General features: G+C 40.5%; 1 protein-coding gene across 2 annotated transcripts in view; it reads left to right on the forward strand.

Moving 5' to 3' along the window:
* sema3ab (sema domain, immunoglobulin domain (Ig), short basic domain, secreted, (semaphorin) 3Ab) overlaps positions 1–22650 on the forward strand; it is a 412514-nt gene that overhangs the window by 65472 nt on the left and 324392 nt on the right. The window lies entirely within an intron of this gene.

Consider the following 22650-nt stretch of genomic DNA (forward strand, 5'->3'; position numbering starts at 1 on the left):
AAAGCAGGAAGAATTATCTGAAGCTTCCATCTGTTACTAATCAGTTGTTACCATTTTTTTTTAAAACCTTGTGGGTAATATTATGTGGTTTGATGTTATATTCAATGACTGCATGGCTCAGAGACTGAAAGCCTGTGCTATAAATGTGTCTGCACGTCTGTCCAGCAAATGTTTGTGGCACAATTCTCCCCTACCACAAGATCCAAATTTGCTCAGCAAACGGTGGAAAGTGTGAAAAATCAAAGGAGACCCAGCTATCAGCTCACGACATGGGGTTTGGTCGACAGTTTATTTTTACACTAACATGCAAGAAATATTTTTAGCATGGAACAAGGGAAAGACTTTGACTTCTGAAAGGACAGTGGAACGAAGTGTTAATTTGAGATGTTGGAACTTATTTAGTTGTGTAACCCCACAATTGGGTATAATCTGTGCTCAACTTCATCAGAGAGTTGTGTTAAATATTTTAAAGCGTTGTTTCTCCAGCGAAACATTACCAGTATTGATGGGCAGCAACTTGTCAGGGCATTGTAGCCCTTCCTGATGAAGGGCTTTCACCTGAAACGTTGATTTTCCTGCTCCTCAGATGCTGCCTGACCTGCTAGTGCTTTTCCAGCAACACACTCTCAACTCTGATCTCCCACATCTGCAGTCCTCACTATCTCCATTGTAGACTATGGACCAAGTGTGGGAAAATGGGTTTAGTGTAGTTTGGCGTTTGATTGGTTGGTTTAAACATGGTGGCCTGAAGGGTCTGTTTCTATGCTATATGACACTATGAATCTATGACATTGGCAGGATTTTAATTATCAGAGGCCTCTGCCACATCAACATCCCCAGTATAGAGACACTGGCTATGGTCAACAGCTGGGGTCAGCAGGCTACACTATCCCGATTCACAACACGAGACTTCCATACCAAGTTCAAAACTTCAAATGTTATTATGGCAAATCAGATTACCTGGAGGGGCAGAGGAAATATTTCAAAGCTGATCTCAAAACTTCACTGAAAAATGCAGCATCCTCACCAACTCATTGGAATTTCATACCCTGGACCAGAAGGATTGGAAAAGACGCAGCTGTGAAGGTTCCAATCATCTTGATGGTCTCGGACATGCCCAAGGAGTGGCCATGTGCAAGAAGTGGGTGGACTGTCCAAAAACCAGACCATGTAACCCGCCCACAGCCTCCCAACCCCCAGCCTCTGAAACCACACCTTCACTCCAAGCTCGCAAATACAGATTATTAACTGGAAGAGTTTACTGGATGTTCCGTCACATAAGGATGAAGGTGTTTATATCAATGAAAGTAGGTTTCCTTAAAATGAAACACCACCATTTTGAAATAATGGGATATGTTGTAAACCAATAAACATTTAAACATAATCCTACAAGTTTGGTTCGAGTGTTAAAAATCACAGGGATTCTCTCATGTGAAATTGTCCCTCAGGAAGTGAAGACAAACTGTTCATAAACTGCTGTGAATGGTTTTTGATTCATCTGAGTGGCTTGCTTGGCCTTTTCTGAGGACAGATAAAAGGTGAAGAATTAAAATTTGCTGTGGGTTTCAAGTCACTCTTAAGCCAGATGTGGTAAAGATGACAGATTTCTTTCACAAAGGATATTAGTGAATCAGATAGGACTTTTCCAGCAATCACCAATAGTTGTCATGGTCACCATTACTGAGATTAGCTTTTTGTTCCAGATTTATTTAATCAGTAATCTCAATTCCCCAGTCATTGTTATGGGATTTGAATTCATGTCCTTTTGTACAGGCATCTCTAGTTAAGTAATCACTACGTAATGTATCAGCAAATTATGTCCATGACAGAACCAATATAGCATTGGAAAGCATTGAACCTGTAGAATTGAAGAACAATAAAGGACCTTGTTAGGAGTTATGTTCGAATCTCCTAGCAGTAGTCAGGATGTGAAACCCAAATAATAATTAGGAGATAGAAAAGGCAGGAAAGAAAGGCACTATTACAATAAAAATTTGGGACATAAATATGCAGATGAACTGGAAAGTGAAGGTTGGTAGCAGATTCCAAGAAAAGGAATTTGTGGAATGTATACGAGATGTTCTTTTGTAGTTACTTGTGGGAGGGTCCACTAGGAAACAGGCAATTCTGGATCTGGTGCTTTCTATTAAGACAGACTTGATTAGAGAGCTTAAGGTGAAGAAACCCCTAGGGATCAGTGATCATAATATGATAGAAATCACCCACAGTGTGGGAGGGAGAAGCTGAAATCAGATATAATGGTATTTCAATTGAGTAAAAGTAACTATAAAGACATGAGCGAGGAGCTGGCCAGAGTTGATAGGAAGGACGACTGTGGAGCAGCAATGGGGGTAATTCAGGAGGCATGGCAGAAATTCATTCAGTGGAAGCAGAAACATATCAAGGGGAGGACGAGGCTGACCAGGGAAGTTAGGGACAGCAAAAAAAAAATCAAAAGAAAAAAAAACACAATGTGGTGAAGTTTCAGGAAAGCCTTTATAAACCAGAAGAGGATAACTAAAATTCAATAAGGCAGCAGTAGATGAAATATGAGAGTAAAATAGCTGGTAATCTAGTGAGGATTGCAAAAGTTTTTCTTTTACATATATGAAAGTAAGAGAGAGACAAGTATTGACACTGGACCATTAGAAAATGAGGCTGGAGAAATAGCAATGGGGAACAAAGAGATGCAGAGGAACTGAATAGGTACTTTGCATCAATCTTCACAGGGGAAGATACCAGCAGCATACCAGAACTTCATGAGCCGGAGGCAGAGGTGAGTGCAGTGGTCATCTATAAGGAGTAGATGCTGGGGAAGCTGAAGGATCTGAAGGTGGATTAATCATCTGGATCATAGAAGCCCTCCAGTGTCAGACTAGTCCATTCAGACCATTGAATCCAGGATTAGTCGTGCTGGAAAAGCACAGCAGTTCAGGCAGCATCCGAGGAGCAGTACTGCTGTGCTTTTCCAGCACCACTAATCCAGAATCTGGTTTCCAGCATCTGCAGTCATTGTTTATATACCTAGACCATCAAATCCACACAGGCCCTCTGAAGTGAATCCCACCCAGACCCATCCTACTCTATCCCTATAACCCTGCATTTTGCATGGTCAATCCACCTAGCCTGCACATCCTTGGACATGGTGGGGCAATTTAGCATGGCCAATCTACACTGACCTCCACATCTTTAGACTGTAGGAGGAAACTGGAGCACCCAAAAGCAATCCACGCAGACAGGGGGAGAATGTGTCTGAGGAGTTTGCACAGTCACCTGAGGATGGAATCAAACTCAGGCTCCTGGCGCTATGAGGCAGAAATGCTCACCACCAAGTCAGATGGACTACACCCCAGAGCTCTGAAGAAGATAGCTGAGGAGATAGTGGAGGCATTGGTGGTGATCTTTCAGGAATCACTGGAGTCAGGGAGGGTGGCAGAAAACTGGAAAAAGGTAATATAACAGTACAGTTAAAGAAGGGAGGGAAGCAGATGACTGGAAACATTAGATCATTGTTAAGAGTTTGGATCCATTATTAAGGATGAGATAGTGGCAAATAATTGAAGTCCACGATAAATTAGGGCGGAGTCAGCACAGCTTTGTCAAGGGTAGATCATGCCTGACAAATCTGTTAAAATTGTTTGAGGAGGTAACGAGCACATTAGCCAAAGGAGAGCCTTTGTTGAAGTGCCACACAGCAGGCTGCAAAATAAGACAAGAGCTCATGGTGTTCGAGACAAGGTACCGGCATGGAGAGAGGATTTGTTGCCTGACAGAAGAGGATAAAGGGATCTTTTTTCAGGATGGCAGCTAGTGACTAGCAGAATTCTGCAGGGGTCCACTTGGGACCACAACTGTTCGCTTTATACAATAATGATCTGGATGAAGGAACTGAGGGCATTCTTACTAAGTTTGCAGATGACACAAAAATAGATGGAGGGTCAGGTAGTGTTGATGAAGCTGAGAGTCTGCAGAAGGACTTGGATGGGTTAGGACAGTGGGCGAAAAAATGGCAGATGGAATACAGTGTAGGAAGATGAGGTTGTGTGTTTTGGTAGGAAGAATAGAAGACTGTTTTCTAAAGAGGGAAATGCTTTGGAAATCTGAAGGACAAAGGGATCTGGGAGTCCTTGTTCAGGATTCTCTGGAAATTAACATGCAGGTTCAGTTGGCAGTTAAGAAGACAAATGCAATGTTAGAAATTTTTTTTTTAAGAGGACTAGAATACAAGAGCAGAGATGTACAGCTGAGGCTGTACAAGGCTCCAGTCGGACCACACTTAGAATATTTTGAGAAGTTTTGAGCCCTCTATCGAAGGATGGATGTGCTGGCATTGGGAGGATTGGGTCCAGAGGAGATTCACAAGAATGATCCCAGGGATGAAGAGCTTGTCATATGAGAAGCGGTTGAGGACCTCTGTGTCTCTACTTGATGGAGTTTAGAAGGATGAGGGGAAACCTGAAATTTGTGCGAAGATTTGTAGCTCGGGTGCTCGTTGCTGTGGTTCTGTTCGCCGAGCTGGAAGTTTTTGTTGCAAACGTTTCGTCCCCTGGCTAGGCGACATCATCAGTGCCGCTTCCGGTTGTCAGTTTCAGCTGTCCGCTGTAGTGGTTGGTATATTGGGTCCAGGTCGATGTGTTTGTTGATGGAGTACTACTATCATAGGGCAAGCCAGACAGAGAACAGCCAGGGAATTCCTAGAGGCATGGCATTCATCCACAAACTCCATCAACAAACACATCGACCTGGACCCAATATACCAACCACTACAGCGGACAGCTGAAACTGACAACCGGAAGCGGCAGGGACAGACCACTATAAACACCGGAGGAAACATCAAAGAAGTGCTTCGCAGGAGGCTCCCAAGCACTGATGATGTTGCCTAGCCAGGGGACGAAACGTTTGCAACAAAAACTTCCAGCTCGGCAAACAGAACCACAGCAAACCTGAAATAGTGAGAGGCCTGGATGATGAGATGATTTTTCCAATTGTAGGAGAGACAATGACCTGAGAGCATATCCTCAGAGTGAAGGGAAGGCCCTTTGGAACTGAGCTGGGGAGGAATTTCTTCAGCCAGAGCATGGTGAATCTGTGGATCTCATTACTACAGAAGGCTGTGGAGATCAAGTCATTGAGTGCATTTAAGGCATAGATTATAGGTTCTTGAGAAGAAAGGATATTAAGGGTTACCGGGAGAAGGCAGGAGAAAGAGATTGAGAAACATATCAACCATGATCAACTGGCAAACAGACTTGGTGAGCTGAATGACCTAATTCTGCTCCAATATCTTATGGAGTTGTGAACATGCTTTTAGTAAGTTTGACACATGATCTAGAGCCAAAGTTGCCATTGTCCTGTTGAAGGCAAAACTACATTAAAAACATGGCTTCAAAAGATTTGAAACATACTTTATTTGAAAAATTACCCATTGGTTACAGAACTAATTGGGTGGAAAACATTGTAAATCAAGCATTGCAAAGGATTGGAAATCATCTTGGACATATATCACAAAAGTTTCAGCTCAAAATGCTATTCAACCCAGAGAGCATATAACCACAAGAAAAAAATTGAACCATTCTGCATGCTAAGTATCCAGGATATTTCATCTTAAATAATGATACTGCCATTTATGCTTTTATAACACAAATATTAATATCTCAACTGTTGTTTGAGAAGGTGAGAGATACATCAGATGCAATACAGCCTCCTCCACTCTCCATGTTATGTGATAATGTAGTACACTCTCCAACTTGGGTAACACCAGTCCGGTGCCAATATTAAGTTGTCATGGTCCATATTTCTTGGCCCTCATGCCAACTGGCCTTAGATAGACAAACTAGTGCCTTTGTTTATTGAGAAACTCAATAAGGCTGGCAACATCTGTGGAGAGAAATTGAAATAATATTTCAAGTCCACTCTGACCCTTCTTCAAAATTTTTATTTATACATCACCATTAACACAACACAGGAGAACTTGCACGCTCATCAGCAGAAACTGCATGCAGTAGACAGAACTGCATAAGCATAACTGATTCCATAAGCAAACAATCACACCAAATCTCTGCATCAATACTTCAACAAGATGGAATGTAGTTGGCTTGCTGTGTCATCCAATGTCATTACCACGGAATAGTGTAGGTTAGATGGGCTTCTGATTGTTTCCACAGGTCAACGTAACATCAAGGGCCTGTACTGCGCTGTAATGTTCTATGTTCTATCACAGAATTCCCTACCATCAATACACTATGATTTGGAGTTGGACTGGGGTGCACAAAGTTAAAAATTACACACAACACCAGGCTATAGTCCAACAGGTTTATTTGGAAGCACATATCATGCTATCCAACTAGTCTTCCAGTTCTTCTTCAGGGTCAAGTTTCTTAGCCATTTCTGTTAGTTCACAACTAATGGAAATGGCTAAGAATCTACAACTAACATTATTTTTCTAAGAGCTGGAGTCTTTGGGTCAGCTCTCACAATGTCAGTAATAATTTCAAGAATATAACTAAACACTATAAGGAGATCCTTCTGTAATGTATTTGGGAGGGTGTTGTGAGGTTTTCAATAATCCTCTTCAGATTTGTTGTATAAATTGAAAATGTCATGACTTGAAGTCATGCTGACATGCATTCAGTTAATTTTCATAAATCATGTACAGTTTGAGATGTGCACTGAAAATTTAATTAAAAGTCAATCATTTGCAAAAACATATTGGTCCAGATGCCACAAATGTTATTGTTTCAGTCCCACTGATTACTTCTTAGATTCTCTACATCCTGTAGCTATTACATGTCACAATGCCATGGTCTATGGAACAATCACACAATTGGAATGTCGACATGACAGGAGACATTCTCTGTAATTTACCTTTCATTCACGTTGGCACTCAGGAATTGTGTACATTACAGGAATTAATCTCCATCTGCATTCAGTGACCACCTGCTTGAACCACAGGTGAAAGAGAACAATTGGAACCTGTGTTGGTGAATGATAAAGTGCTGTACTTTAGTCATAGGAGAAGGCATCTCATTAATGTGTCAAAGGGCATGGTATCAAAGTTAAGGATAATTGGGAAAATATAAGCATTTATATTCACCTGCCTTTACATTTGGTACCTCAGTTACTTTTTGCATATACGATGTATTCTTCTACCAAACAAATAATTTGGTCAAGGATTTATCTACTGTAGTTAGAATCAACAAATGTTTCACAACTAGCTAACTGTGAAAAAATATCAATATTGGTATTAAAATGCAAATCACTTGGAAAAATTAATTTGAATATCAAAAAAGAAAGAAATTCTCACATTTACTCAGAGACTTTATCAATCTCAGATCATTCAGAGCTACTTTATAGACAATATAATTCTTTCAAAAGTTGGTAATAGACAGGCAAGTTGTGTACACAAAGATGCACAAACAGCCAAATGCTAATGCACAAATAATATGTGTGTGTTCTTGGATTAGGGATACATTATTGACCAACACACTGTGGGTATCAATCCTACACTGCAAAATCATACACAGGATAGTTTAACCCTACTTTCCCCCTCCCATTATCTTCAAACTCCTCTTTATCTCCTATTCTAACTCCCCTACCCCTACTCATCTTTGAGCCTACAAAACAAACTGCACTATAATCTTGATATGGTTAACAATCCCTTATTGGTCTATAAGACATCATTCTCTATTTATACAGAATCCACCATTTGGAAAAGGACAGAGAGGATGTTTCCCCCCGTGGGAGGATCTAGACCTAAGGGACTTAGGTTTTTATTCAAAGCCTATCATTTATGACTGAGGTGTGGAAGGATGTCTTCATTCAGAGGGTGGTGAAATTTTAGAATTCTCTACCCCAGAAGTCTGTGGAAGCTCAGTCATTGAGTAATCAATACAGCGATTTCTGGTTATTAATGACATCAAGGGTCATGGGGACAGCATGGGAAAATGATGTGGTGAAACACGCTTGAGGGTTCTGCTTGATGTTCCTATTCAGGGACCTGTTCTTCCTGGCCTTTAGCCCAAAGTTATGTAAAAAGCTAACCTCAGGTTGGTTCCTCGGACAGGTGATGCCACTGGAAGGCATCAGGAATGAGCCACAGGGGTTGACTGAAATGTTTTTGAATTGGTTGCATTGGTCTCATTAGGTCAACAACCTAAACACCTGCAGTATAGTGGCCAAGAGAATGTGCAAAAATGTTAACAATCATTAACCAATAATAATAGGATGATTTGAAAGTATCAGACTTTAACCTATTGAAAGGAACAGGCAAATGCTCATGGTACATTTTGTTCAAACTGAGCTATTCACCTCTTTAAAAATCTTCCTATTAGAGTTTTTCCGCTGATTGCAACTCTGAAATTGTCAGCAAAATTGAAGAACAAATAAAATAGCTTTCACCCACTGAGGACATTTTGTCCAGAGAGATAGTTATGGATCTTTCAATGAATGGACATATAAATACAAGTTAGTGGCCCTGGTACATTTGAAGGGGGCCACAGATTGAAAACTGAAATCATTTTCTGTCTGTTTGTTGTATCCCTGTTTGAGAAGGGGCGGCCTGGAACCTGAGAAGACCTCCGAGGGAGACAGTGGCCAAAAAAAAGGTTGAGAATCACTGGGTCTGGTTTGATCAATCATTATGGCCCAGGTAGATTGTGCTGCTTCTGGGATTTGAAATCTGTGAATTCTGACCACCATGAAACCGGTGTGGTGGGAGTTGGGTGTTGGTTGTGATGGAAGTTGGGTGTTTAGGAGTTGGGTATGTTGGCGTGTGGGTGTGGGGCGTGTGGGAGTTGGCTGTTTAGGAGTTGGGTATGTTGGTGTGTGGTAGTTGGGTGTTTAGGTGTGGGGAATGTTGGCGAATGGGTGCAGGTTGTGTGGGAGTTGGGTGTCTAGCCACGTTTGAGGCTGCTCTACTCAATGAGACTGCCCCTACTCTGAATCTGCTTCATTTCTGTCACTACCTTATCTCAGAGTGACTGCTGTCTGACCCACAGGCATCAATTAAACTTTTTATTTACATTTAAAGGAACAGAACATCAATCCCATGTCTTCAATAAAGCTCTTCCATTCCTCTTTTCTCAGAGACTGAACAGCAATTGACAGTTGATGTCAGAATTACATCATTATGAACAAATTCACTTCCATTACTTTTTAACTTTTTTTGAAATTGTTTCAGCAATTGGGGAATATTGTGACTCTGGTAACAAACTGTGGCTTGTAAATTGAAAGGCATTTTTAGTCTTGACCAAGTATGAATAATTTTAATGCAGAACTACTTCACGTAATAATTCAGCTAGTTCAGTGCAACGTTATTCTCCTGGAGGTCAAAATGAACAACTCAAACACAGTGAGATATTGTTCAACTTTACTTTGAATAAACCTCAAAACTGTGTCAAAGGCAATTGTTGAATTTCTGATGAAATAAACAGCTTTCTGTTTTTATTATTTGTTTGAAGTGAGGTTCGTGAACTGAACTGGTTTATGTATCTCACATTGAATAACATGCAATTGCTGGTTTCTGCAGCTTTAATGGGGGATGTTGGTCCAGTTCACAGTCACTCCACAAAGAGCTGAGAATAATTGACACTGAACCAGACTATGGTGTAGTTTTGGAGGTCTTGCAGTTATAAAGATGAAAAATCACAGAAAAAGGCTCTTCAGCCCATCGAGTCTGTACTGGACAAAAAACAGCCACCTGACTATTTTAATCCCCATGTTCCAGGCCTTGACCCATTGGTTCACTTGCCTTGTAAGTGTACATCTCAATACTACCAGTGCAATAAGGCTTTCTGCCTCTACCATTCCAGATTTCTACCATCCAATGGATGAAAACATTTTCCTCAAATCCCCTATAACCCTCCCACCCCTTCCCTTCAATCTACGCCCCGGGTCACAGATTCCCTCCTCCCTTCAATCTATTTCCCCGGCCACAGATTCCTCCTCCTTTCAACCTACGCCCTCGGTCACAGATTCCTCCTCCCTCCAATCTACGCCCCGATCACAGATTCCTCCTCCCTTCAACCTACGCCCCGGTCACAGATTCCTCCTCCCTTCAACCTACGCCCCGGTCACAGATTCCTCCTCCCTTCAACCTACGCCCCGGTCACAGATTCCTCCTCCCTTCAACCTACGCCCCGGTCACAGATTCCTCCTCCCTTCAACCTACGCCCCGGTCACAGATTCCTCCTCCCTTCAACCTACGCCCCGGTCACAGATTCCTCCTCCCTTCAACCTACGCCCCGGTCACAGATTCCTCCTCCCTTCAACCTACGCCCCGGTCACAGATTCCTCCTCCCTTCAACCTACGCCCCCGGTCACAGATTCCTCCTCCCTTCAATCTATTTCCCCAGTTACAGATTACCCCACCAAAGAGAAAAGTTTATTTCTGTCAACCCAATCTATGCCCCTCATCATTTTATAGATCTCAATCATATTCCTTCTCAATCTCCTTTGTTCTGAGGAAAACAACCCAATCTGTGCAATTTCTCTTCAACACTGAAACTCTCCAGCCCAGGCAACATCCAGGTAAATCTCCTCCTCCCCTCTCCCAGTGCTATCACATCTTTCCTGTGATGTGCATTCCAGAACGGCACATAATGCTCTCGCTGTGGCCTAACCAATGTTGTTTACAGTTCCCGCATCACCTCCCTGTTCTTAAACTCTATGCCTCAACTAATAAAGGCAAGTATTCCATCTGCCTCCTTAACCACTTAATCCACCTGTCCTGATAGTTTAAGCAATGGGTGGATATAAACACCAAGATCCCTCTGATTCTTGCTACTTCCTAGCGTCTTACTGAAGGATAATGTATAACTCTTAAAGAGAGCGAAGGGAGGTAATGAGAAGAAAGTAGTATATCTGCCTGACCCCAGAAGCCCAGAACCCCAGAGGGAGGAATGTGTTGACATTCTAAAGGTTATAACAGTGAGTGTGCTTCTATTTTGACACATTCTCAATGGTAGGTGCACAGGGGGCCTCAGCAAAAATAATGTTGATTGCCAGCATTCAAAGCCCTCAGTGCTATTGATGTCTAGCACAATATTTGTGGTGTCATTGTGAAAAGATGTCCTCTGTTCTTAGAATCACTGAATGTCATACAACATTGAATAGGCCTTTCAATCCCATTGCACTAATCCCATTTATTTCCACTTGGTCCGTCACCTACTATTCCCTAGCATTGTAAGTGTTCATCCAGATGCTTCTTAAATGTTACAAGAATACTTGCCTCCCCCATCCTCTCAGACAGCACATTCCATATTTCTACCACCCTCTGGGTGAAATTATGTTTCCTCAGATCTCCTCTGAACTATTTGCTCCTCACCTTAAAGTTAAGCCCTATAGTTTTAGACACATCAGCCATGAGGAAAGAGATTCTCATGATCAATTCTACCTGCCCCACTCAGAATTTTATGTATTTCAATCATTAGCGTTAGCGTCCATTGCTCCAAAGTAAACAAACCCGGCCTATCCAGTATCTCCTCATCACTGAGACTTTCATCCAAGACAATATCCTGGTGAATCTCCTGTGCACCCGCTCCAGTGCAATCCGATAGCATGGTAACCAGAACTGCATGCAGCATTCCATCTGGAACCTAACCAACATTTTATAAAATGTCCACATAACTTCCTTGCTCCTATACTCTCTGTCCCAGGTAATGAAGACAAACGTCCTATATCCCTTCTTCACCACCCTGTCTGCCTGTGCTGACACCTTCAGGAATCTATGGTCTCAAACACCAAGATCCCTTTGTTCCTCAGTACTCCATGAGGACCTATCATTCATCGTGGGTATCCTTCCCTTATTAGACCTCCTAAAATGCACCACCTTGCACTTACCAGGATTAAATTCCATCTTCCATTGCTCTGAGACCATCCTCCATAAACATCAATTTTCAAGTAATCGGCAAACTTATGAATTATAATGTTTACATTGACATCCAAGTCATTAATGTACATAACCAACAAGGGCCCCAGGACTGATCCCTCTAGTACACTGCTGGTCACAGAATTCCAATTACAAAATCAAACATCCACAGCAATGTGGTTGACACTCAACTGCCCTTTTGCAATTATGGATGGGCAATACATGCTGATCCAGCCTGAGACACTCACATTACCAAACTAAAAAAAACTTCAATATGTAATCATCTCTCCCCTGCCTTCTCAACAAACTGGTGCTAATCCCAAAGGATTTAAAAAACTGAGTGTGATATTAGTAATGATGTGTAAAGGGATAATGCATTCATCTAAAATTCCTCCATCTGCTATTTTAACAAAGGCACTCAACCATTAATATTCCTTTGTGCACTATTCAGGAACCTATCTATAAAGATTAAGTTTATGTATCATAATGGAGATACCCATTGTATAGAGATGGCCCAGCAGAGTTATTTTATTTCAAAGTGACTAACATGTTTGTTAAAATGACAAACAGGTGAATTTTATTTGAATGTGCTATCATGTTACTGCTATGACTCAACATGCTTTCAATCTGTAAGCATTTAGTTTATTGCTGGTGACCTGAGATTGCTTGTTGTTTGGTGGTGTTGGTCTGTCACACTGTACTTATCACCAACTATTAACAGATTAAATATGATGTAACTCTAAGTGGTATTAAGGCTATAAGCAAATACCTGCATGCTATTGAATGTTCCTGTGTTTGACCCGTTGATGTTTATTGTAGAAAGGTTCTGAAGTATAAACAAAATTTGGTGAAATAATTCGCTACAGAATTCTGCTCAAAATTATTCTCCATTGATTTTTATTAATTAAAAACATTGTTTCAATATTTTATTTTGTCATAGAAAATATTATTTAAAATGAGATCTTAATATTAATGCAGCAGTTCAATTTTTACTACAAAATGTTGTGGTTGCAGTTAATATAGGTGACAATTGTGCTTAAGGTCCGGTTTACAGCAAATACTTGATTTGGTAATATCATTGTTGATTCCTGACTTAAATGACATTTATACAGTGGCATGAATATTGAGTCGGGCTGTCTTAAAAGCAGATTAAAAACTGAATATAAACATTATACACATCTGGCTAAAGCCTGTTGTCATAATGACAATAGACATTACAACCTGTGGCTGGTAACACTGAGGACCAGGAGACAATAATTAGAGCAATTTCAGAAAATGTCAGCATTTTCAGGGAAGTGAGCCCCAGATAAAGAGGATTGGATCATTTGACGAGTGAAATGTTACCAAAAGGTGAATGCAATAATAGTCAATTTGCCAATGGGTTTCACAACCTGGAACTGACAGCTCTGCAGTACCTTACACATAAATAAAGTTACAAGGACAAACCAACAAGGTTTTAGTTCCGAACTCAAACATAAAGTGGTATAGAGGACAATTAGTGGAGATCCAAGGATATCTAATTGATGATGTGGATACTATCTATGAGGATTGACCGGACAAAAGTCAGTTTTGGATGTGATTTCAACCAGAAAGACACTTTTGCACAAAGTGTTAGGAAATGGCTCATCAATGTAGCAAAAGGTGCTCGTTTGAAGTTTGCATCCATGGAGCTGTGGTATTACTTCACACATGTGCCTCATGTTAAATTGTACACCAATAGTGTCCCATTCATTGTCACTTTTAAGCTCAGCCTTCCAGAATCTTCCAGCTTTAAAAACCAATCAACCAGTTACAGCTCAGTACACACAACAGTTAAACAGAAAATTGGAAACAGAATTTTCATGTCCTTTCAGCTTGTATTCATCGTTCTGAAGCTGATTCATCAATTTTGCAATTACATGAGATATAGTGATAAATGAGCTTTTTACAAGTTAAATCCTTGCATTGTACACAATACTTGGCCCTCAATCAGACTTCACTTCAGATCATAGATGACTCACAGGAGCCTCCAAAATGTTCTGATGATGGAATGGGAAGTTCAATTATTTGGAAAACCAGATGACAAGCAGACCATCACCCGATCCATCATTTTATTAACATTTGTGCTTGATCTCAAAACTGCAAATTGAAGTCCAATGAATGAAAACAACCCCAACAATACACAATATGGATGATCACGTTTGTCCAAACAGTGTTGGGAATGTCAAGTTTAATGCAACTATGTCAAATTAGTGCTGAAGATTGGCTCAGAACAGTGGAAAATTAAGGCAATATGGGTTGTTTGAAAGTCCATCACTATAATTGTGCTTTGTTTTTCATTATAAAGTTCAGCTGAACATAATCTTGGGAATGGTTTTCCTTATTAGGCATTATCCTTGCCTGTGGCAAATGATGTTTTGCTGAACCTTGTCTATGGAAAGAAACATTTTGTTGTTCAAAATGAGAAAAAGCTGTGCATCATGCCCATCTATCGAATGATTGCAGATCTTGCATATTTGATGCACAGCAGAACAGTGTGTACCATTAGCAAGATGTACAATAACACCTCATCAAGGCTTCTTTGACAGCACCTTTTAAACCCATGGCTTCCACCATCTGGCAGGAAGAAAGCAGCAGATACATAGGAACACCATCCCCTCTAGGCTACTCACCATTCTGACTTGAAGATACTTTTAAAGTTGGTCATTGTAATGTAAAATAGTATGTCACTAAATGTGCACACAATAAGCTCCTACATGTGCTCCTTAAAACCATCTCAGACAGTTGATGCAGCCTTGATTAACATTTCATTCAAAGTTGGCATCGCCAGAAATGTGAAACTGCTTCACTAGAGCTGGTCTTTACTTTTGTTAAAGCCCCAAAGTGAAACTGGAGTTCTTGATTTCTGACAGCTAAACATGGTACCAACTGAGCAATGGCTGGAACACACAGGTCAACATAGAAAATAGAACAGTACAGCACAGGCCTTTTGGCCCTTCATGTTGTGCTGGCCCTTTATCCTTATCTAAGATCAGACTAACCTAGATACCCTTCATTGTACTATCTTCCATGTGCCTATCCAAGAGGTGCTTAAATGTCAAATGTGGTACCAGAGGAAATACCAGGGCAAGGAAAGAAAGATTTATTTAAGAGGAAGATAAAAGTGTCAGATGGTGAAAAACAAAAGCACCTTACATTCAAATTTTAGCATTTGTAAAATCTCTAAAAAGACTTCAATGCCTGAAGGAATGAGACTCCTTAAATTGCTTACTTTCTAGTCAGAGAGATGAATCATCATGACTCTTTTAAAAAGATGTTTGCTCTCTTCATGTCAGGTTTCCTTTTAATGGATAATTAGTTTGTAATCCAATGAATGTTTGAACTAACAGCGAAGGTGAAAATGAGCAGCCACTTCTCAAGCAAAAGACAGAACCGCACAAGTACACCAGTATATTTTAGAGATTCACAACTCAAAATATCATTCATTCCCACAGAGGCATCCACAGCAGTTCTGTTCTTTAGCCAATGATATCTAGTGCAATATTCCTTCAAATACTTTGACCTGAGAACTTTAAAAAATTATAGATATTGAAACTTGATCAATTCATGAAATAAAACCAACAGAATGGCTATAGCTTGTTGGATGAAAGAAAGGGAAAAATATTTTAAGTTGTTTTGCTACAGAACTGAGCAAAGCTCAGTGCACTTTCTTCATCTTTAATATTTTACTTGCATAGCTACACAATTTTATTACCGACCCCAATGTTGAATATACTAAATCAAACTTCTAGAAAGTAACTTTTTTCATCATCTTAACTAAAACTAAAATAATACACAACAACCCCTAAGTTTCCCTCCAAGCCACACACCATCCTGACTTTGAACAATATCACCATTCCATTACTGGTGCTGGCTCGAAGTCCAGGATCTCCCTCACCTACAGCACAATGGGTATCCCTCCAGCCCAAGGACTGCAGCAGTTCAAGAAACTGTTACAGTGCCATCTACTCAAAAACAAGGCTGGCAATAAATGGTGGCATTGCCAGTGATGCTCACATGCCAAGGTTTAATTAAAAATAGACTGTACTCATGGTCCTATGCCAGACCCGAGAAATAATTTGAGACTTGTATCCTGTTGTTTCATCATAGCATTCTATAGTAATTCTCCCACAATCAATCATAACTACATTCAGTGAATTGTGGAAGGTATTTCTGCGCCAAAGTGAAATTTTGTCGGATCCATATGGATGCAACATGCTCACAGGCGAGAGCCCTGGCTACATTAAAGCAAGTGGTGTGGACACAGCTCTGATGAAATGTCACCCAGACTTTAGCTTGAAGCGTTAGCTTGCTCTCTCTGCATGGATGCTGCCTGACCCGTTGTTTTCAGTGGTGTGGACACAACTCGTGTCAGCAGCTGATGATCATGATGCATTGGAAAACAAGGACATGAATTTTGAAATTGATACATTGTTTAAGCAGAAATCAATTTGGTTCAGGAAGCAGTGGTGGTAGGGGAATAGGACTTGGAATAAGTTAGGACATGGGCAGCAGAGCTTCAGATGATGTGGTGGAGGTGCAGTTCATGCTGGGAGCAATATTAGTCCAATCCATTCTGAAACTCAAATTTAAACAAGAATCTTGATAATCCACTAGATCTCCTATGAATTCCATAAGCCCATCTTAATATTTCCAATGTTACTGAGCTGTCATAATATTAAATATAGTCACCCAAAACAATGCCATTATACTTTTCAGAACTGAATAGACCATGATGTACTATCGGTATTTAACTGAGAAGGTTAACCTCCAACTTGTATGAAGTCCATTGGCCATCTGTTTCTGTTTCATTGCCAATCAATGTCTCACTTTGGTTGTGTATCTTTAAAGCATCTTCTAGGATGTAAGACCACAGGATGTAAGACCACAGGATGTAAGACCACAGGATGTAAGACCACATGATAGCTCAGTGCTGATAGAAGTTGGTCTTGTTTTCTGATTCAACTCTATGGCACCATTGAAACATGTAGTCAAATCAGATTTAATTAAAGATTTTAGATGGTTAATCGTGAAGGCAAACTTTATTTAATCTCTGGTTTTGGAAGACAGTGAGAAACTGTTCTTAATACTGTTTTAAGACTGCATTAAACCACTGACTCCCAGCTTTTGATTGTCCTACAGTAGTACAGTCAGGAGTATATTCGGTACAATATGTCTTGTCCTCTGATGTCACCTTCTGCCTGGCCCAAACTCCCAGCGAACATTCTGTGCACATTTTACCATGACATGTCATGCTCAGAGCAAATGGTTTTTATTGGTACAAATTTCTACTTATAAAACCATCAACAGTTGGACTTGAACCCAAGATATATAACAACTCTTGGCAGAGACACAGGCAGACCACATTCCTGCAATGAAATCTCAATATATGACACTGCCACTTTTTGGTAGACTGAACTCATAGCAGCAGAGAATTATATGGGAGTAACTTAACAAAATTTATTGCACCAATGAAAAGGATGAATCATAAATTAATTGCAATAGAATTTAAGTATTTTGAGTAAATTGGTGTTGATGAATTTCCAGGATGGGTCTTATCATATTTGGGGTTGGGAGGGTTTGTGGTGTGGGTGTTAAATTGGAAAAAAAAGAAAAACCTCAACCCCAACCCACTGCAATTCGAATGGGGTGACAACCGGTATTTCTAAGAGTGAAGAGTGACTCCTCATCCCAGAATCTGTCAGCACTTGGGATTTAAAACCTCTACAACTGATTTTTCATGGCTCTGGGACCAAGCCTGATCCATGTTTTTCCAGTACTGCTTGTGGATCAAGAGAAACATGAGGAAGGCCCCTCAGCAGCCCTCCCCCAAAGCTAACCCACTGGAATCTGCCAGACACACCCCGCACAATCATTTTCTCCCTCATTTGTTTTCAATTCTATCCCTACAAGTTTCTCTTTTTCTCCCTCTGCTGATCCCTGGATGATCACATATGTGACTCCAGGCCACAACAGTGCAGTTAACTCTGAACTGCCCTCTGGACAATTAGCGATGAACAATAAATGCACGATAGCCAGTGGGAGCCACAAACCATGAATGATATTTTTACCACAAGGCAGACATCTTAAGCTTGTGGTAATAAAGTCCTCGTGTTGTGTTGTGTACTGAAACCACCCTCAATGATAAAGGTCAACTACCCAAGAGAGTCTTTCAATTTCACTAGAGGCTGAGGAGTGATCTTAGAGGTTTATAAAATTAATGAGAGGCATGGATAGGTTAAATAGACAGGGTCTTTTCCTTGGGGTGGGGAAGAAACGAATTAGAGGGCATAGGTTTAGGGTGAGTGGGGAAAGATATAAAGGAGACCTAAGGGACAACTTGTTCACATAGAGGGTGGCGTGTGTATTGAATGAGTTATCAGAGGAAGTGGTGGAGTCTAGTACAATTATAACATTTAAAAGGCATCTGGGTGGGTACATGAATAGGAAGGGTTTGGAGGGATATGGGCCGGGTGTTGGGAGGTGGGACTAGATTGAGTTGGGAGATCTGGTCAGCACGGACAGGTTGGACCGAAGCTGTATATCTCTGTTTCTGACTCTAAATTTGCATTTCACATCCTCTGAGCTACCTTTCAGTGCTCTGTGTAAAATGAACAACCATTACATTACCAGCTTTTTACCAGATGAAAATATTCAAGCTTATTGTTTTCAGAGTTAAAACAGATGACTTCACCCTTGGGAACAATAGACATCTCTCTTCTTAACCTGCAGATCATTTCTACACAATTGATTATGTCTCCTAGTTTAATATGTCCTTTCATAGGATGTTGGCACAGCAAGCACTTGGGGACCATTTCTAAATGCTGTTGAACTTAGTGACATGTGTGGTCATTTCAGAGGGCAGTTAAGAGTCAACCACATTGCCGTGGGTCTGGAGTCACATGTACACCCACACCAGGTAAGGGTGGCAGATTTCCTTCCTTAAAGAGCATTAGTGAAGCAGATGGGTTTTTAACCAACAGTTGATGGTAATTTCAGATTATGATTACATTTTATTAATTGAATTAAATTTCACTAGGTGGTGGATACTTAAGCAACATTTAAGAGGCATCTTGACAGTTACCTATAGGCAGGGAATAGAGGGATACAGACCACGTAGAGGCAAAATGATTTTAGTTTAGAAAGGCAGCATGCGTCGGCGCAATCTTGATGGGCCGAAGGGCCTGTTATTATGTTGCATGTTTCTTGTTCCCAACAATATTTCTACAAAACTGCACTCCTGGTGATGCACCTCAACTCTAAGCATGACTCAGTCAAACAAGTTATTTTTCCAAGTCTTTTCATCCTCATGCCTTGGCCGCATTCAGCTGTAATTGGAACAGAATGCCCGAGGGTTATTAAAATCAAAAGGATGTTCATCTGAGTCACTGGGGCTCTGATTTCAGAAAAGTTGCTGTTGAACCCAGCACCTGCCAGCGAATAGGGACTGGTTGTACTTTGCACATCCATAGTTCAAGAATAAAACTGAATATGGACCTCTGCAGCTGCCTTCAATCTGACTGAGAGAAGCAGTGGTGATGTCTCCAGGCTAGTAATGCAGAACCCCAGGATCACATTCTAAGGAAATGGGTGCGGATCCCTTCAAGGCAAATTTCAATAAAAAAAATTTGGCCTGAAGTGATTCTTGTAAAAACCTCATCTAGCTCATGAATGTCCTTTGGGGAGGGAAAAAAATATCTGCTGTCCTTACCTGGTCTGACCTTCATGCGACTCCAGAGCCACAGCAATGTGCTTGCTCCTCAGCAATTAAGAATGGACAATGAATGCTGACCTGGTTAGTGTTGTGCACATGCTTTGAATAAATAAATAAAAATCCAACTCCCATGGTGGGATGCCCAGTAACATGACTTTTGATCTTTAGAGGACTCAGGAGAATATATGAAGCTGGCATATTTTGAAGGAGGATACCATTTGGATAAGTTTATAGGGAAACCTTTAGGAGAGGTCAAGTATCTTTCTGACTGTAAAAAAATTATACATGAATGCACAATGCCATTGGAAATTAAGTAATCTAGGATTTGTGCTGCCTGACTGATTTCACAACCCATTATTAACGCAGTGTGATGTCGGTCAGGTCACAGTTTGATGGACAGCTCCGAGTAAACACTTTGAAGTGGTACAATGATTAAAAATACTTATTTTCACACGTACTTAATGGAATGTAATTGTAGTGTGTGGATTTTGACACGACTACATGTTTTTATCAATGAGTGTTCGCAAAATTTTTTAAATATTATTTTAGGGAATAAAATGCTTTGCAACGAGAGATAAATTCTGAAACAGAAAACTCAAATGCTGAGTGGATTTTTCAGAATCTCTGACAGAAAGTGGGGTTTATGTTCTTGGCTTGTATCTTTGTCAGAACACAATCCATAACATCCTCGGAGGGTTTCTACCCAAAAGACTTAGCTTTTTCTGCCAAACCCTGATTACCCTGCTGCACTTGGCCAGAGCTTTCTGGGTTTGTTTTCAAGATTCTACGTCTCTCTTTTTCTGATTGGTTCCTTTGTTCTCAATAAAGTTCCCAGCAATCTTCATCTGTTGGAATTATTTGAATATCTTGTTTTATTTTCTTAAAATTCATCAGACTCAAGTAGCGACAAACAATCTGCATCTGGTATTGTCAGAGGAGCAATTGCAGGATTGAATCAGAATTAGAATTTATATCTGCTTACAGTCCTTTCCAACTGACTGAACAGAAATCTGTATCCATATCAGTAGTAAGGCATTTTATGCTTGTTGGGTGCCACAATAATGTTCAAATTGATAATCTCTTTTGAGAGAGAAAAACTAGATAAACAGCCATGTTTCAGAGTACAGGTTTAAAGTGAAGAAGCAATAATTAGGAAAATGAGTTGGTTTGGAAGGCAGAGAATTAATCAGTTAGTGTACAAGGTGATGAAATAAGGTTTTTTTCAGCTCAGACACATTGCAGTGTATTTTGGAGTTTAGGAGAACCAAAAAGGAAGAAGATGCTTAGAATTAGAAACAGCAGACCATAAGATGTAGGGGCAAACAAAGGCGATTTGACCCATTAAATCTGCTCCTCTTTTCAATGAAAATCATGATCCTGAATTCCACATTCCTGCTATTTTTCCCCATAACTCTTGATTCCTTTACTGATTAAATGCCAGTCTATTTCAGCCTTGGATATACTTAACAACTCAGCCTTGACAGCTCCCTTGCGTAAAGAAGACTATGCAGCTTCAGTCATTCTGAACTTGAAAACTATTATCAGAAACTCGTTTTGCTGTTCTTGGGACTCATGGAATATATCGGCATAAAATATAATGAACATCATTTTTGTGAGGGAAGCTGTCAAATGTCCTGATTAACATAAGTGAAATGAAAACAAATTGCTGGAGAAACTCAGCAGGTCTAGCAGTGTCTGTGGGGAGAGAGCAAAGTTACCATTTCAAATCCAGTGACCCATCTTCAGAATCTCTTCTAATGAAGAGTCACTAGAAAGAAACAGTTACGCTGCTTTCTGCCCATAAATGCTGCCAGACCTGTTGAGTTCCTTCAACAACTTTTGTTTTTGTTTCGGATCTCCAACAATTGTTTTATTCAAATACAAATGACTTCTACACAACAAAAAGGGAATTATAATATATTTATCTATTTTTATACCACGTTAGAATAGGAAACAGAATGCTATCACTCTCAATAAAATTTCCTGTGATTTCCTGCACATTATGAACATGGTGACAAGATAATTCTCAGCAAGCTAAGAACAAGAAGTGTAGCCAATTGCAAATATGTAACAACTTGGGTGGCTTTCGTTAAGATGGATTACCTGAATCAAGAATTATCTGAAACAAGGATTCAGGCTAATATCATACAATATTACTTTATCTCTAAGGAATTCCAATTGTTTGATACTAACATTTTATTAGTGCATACTCATCATTAAATTTTGACTCTGGTACAGACATTGTCAACTTATCATTTGTTCTAACTTGAACTGAATATTTCTGCAACAGAGTTTTTTTCATTACCTTCCCTCTTTCTGCTGAGAATGTTGGAATATATTGTGAGAGGGCTCCGCTAACTTAGCTTTGTGGTTGTGTGTAATGTGACACTGAATAGAATAGATTCCCCAAAGTGTGGAAACAGGCCATTCAGTTCAACTGGTTCACACCAACCCTCTGAAGAGCATCCCAACCAGACTAAGCCCCCTATCCTATCCCTATAACCCTACATTTCTCATGGCCAATTCACTTTACTGGCACCTGGGAGGAAACCCGAGCACCCAGAGGAAACCTACGCAAACGTGGGGAGAATGTCTGTGTAGAGTTTGGCACAGTCACCCAAGGGTGGAAGTGAAGCTGGGTCCCTGGCACTGTGAGGCAGCAGTGCTAACCACTGAGCCACCGTGCCACTCCTGCGGATATTGGCTGGTTATTTGTGGAAGACAGCAAAACTGAACTTTGTGCTTTTCATTCCCAAATTGATACAATAGACGAAAGGTGCATGAGTGGGCCATTCTGCCCTTCGAGCCTGTACCACCATTCAATATGATCATGGATGATCATCCTTAATCAGTATCCAGTTCCTGCCTTATCTCCATAACCCTTGATTCCACTATCCTTGAGAGCTCTATCCAACTCTTTCTTAAATGAATCCAGAGACTGGGCATCCACTGCCCTCTGGGGCAGAGCATTCCACACAGCCACCACTCTCTGGATGAAGAAGTTTCTCCTCATCTCTGTCCTAAATGGTCTACCCCATATTTTTAAGCTGTG

Source organism: Chiloscyllium plagiosum, chromosome 23 (assembly GCF_004010195.1).
Source record: "Chiloscyllium plagiosum isolate BGI_BamShark_2017 chromosome 23, ASM401019v2, whole genome shotgun sequence".
Classification (NCBI taxonomy): Eukaryota; Metazoa; Chordata; class Chondrichthyes; order Orectolobiformes; family Hemiscylliidae; genus Chiloscyllium; species Chiloscyllium plagiosum.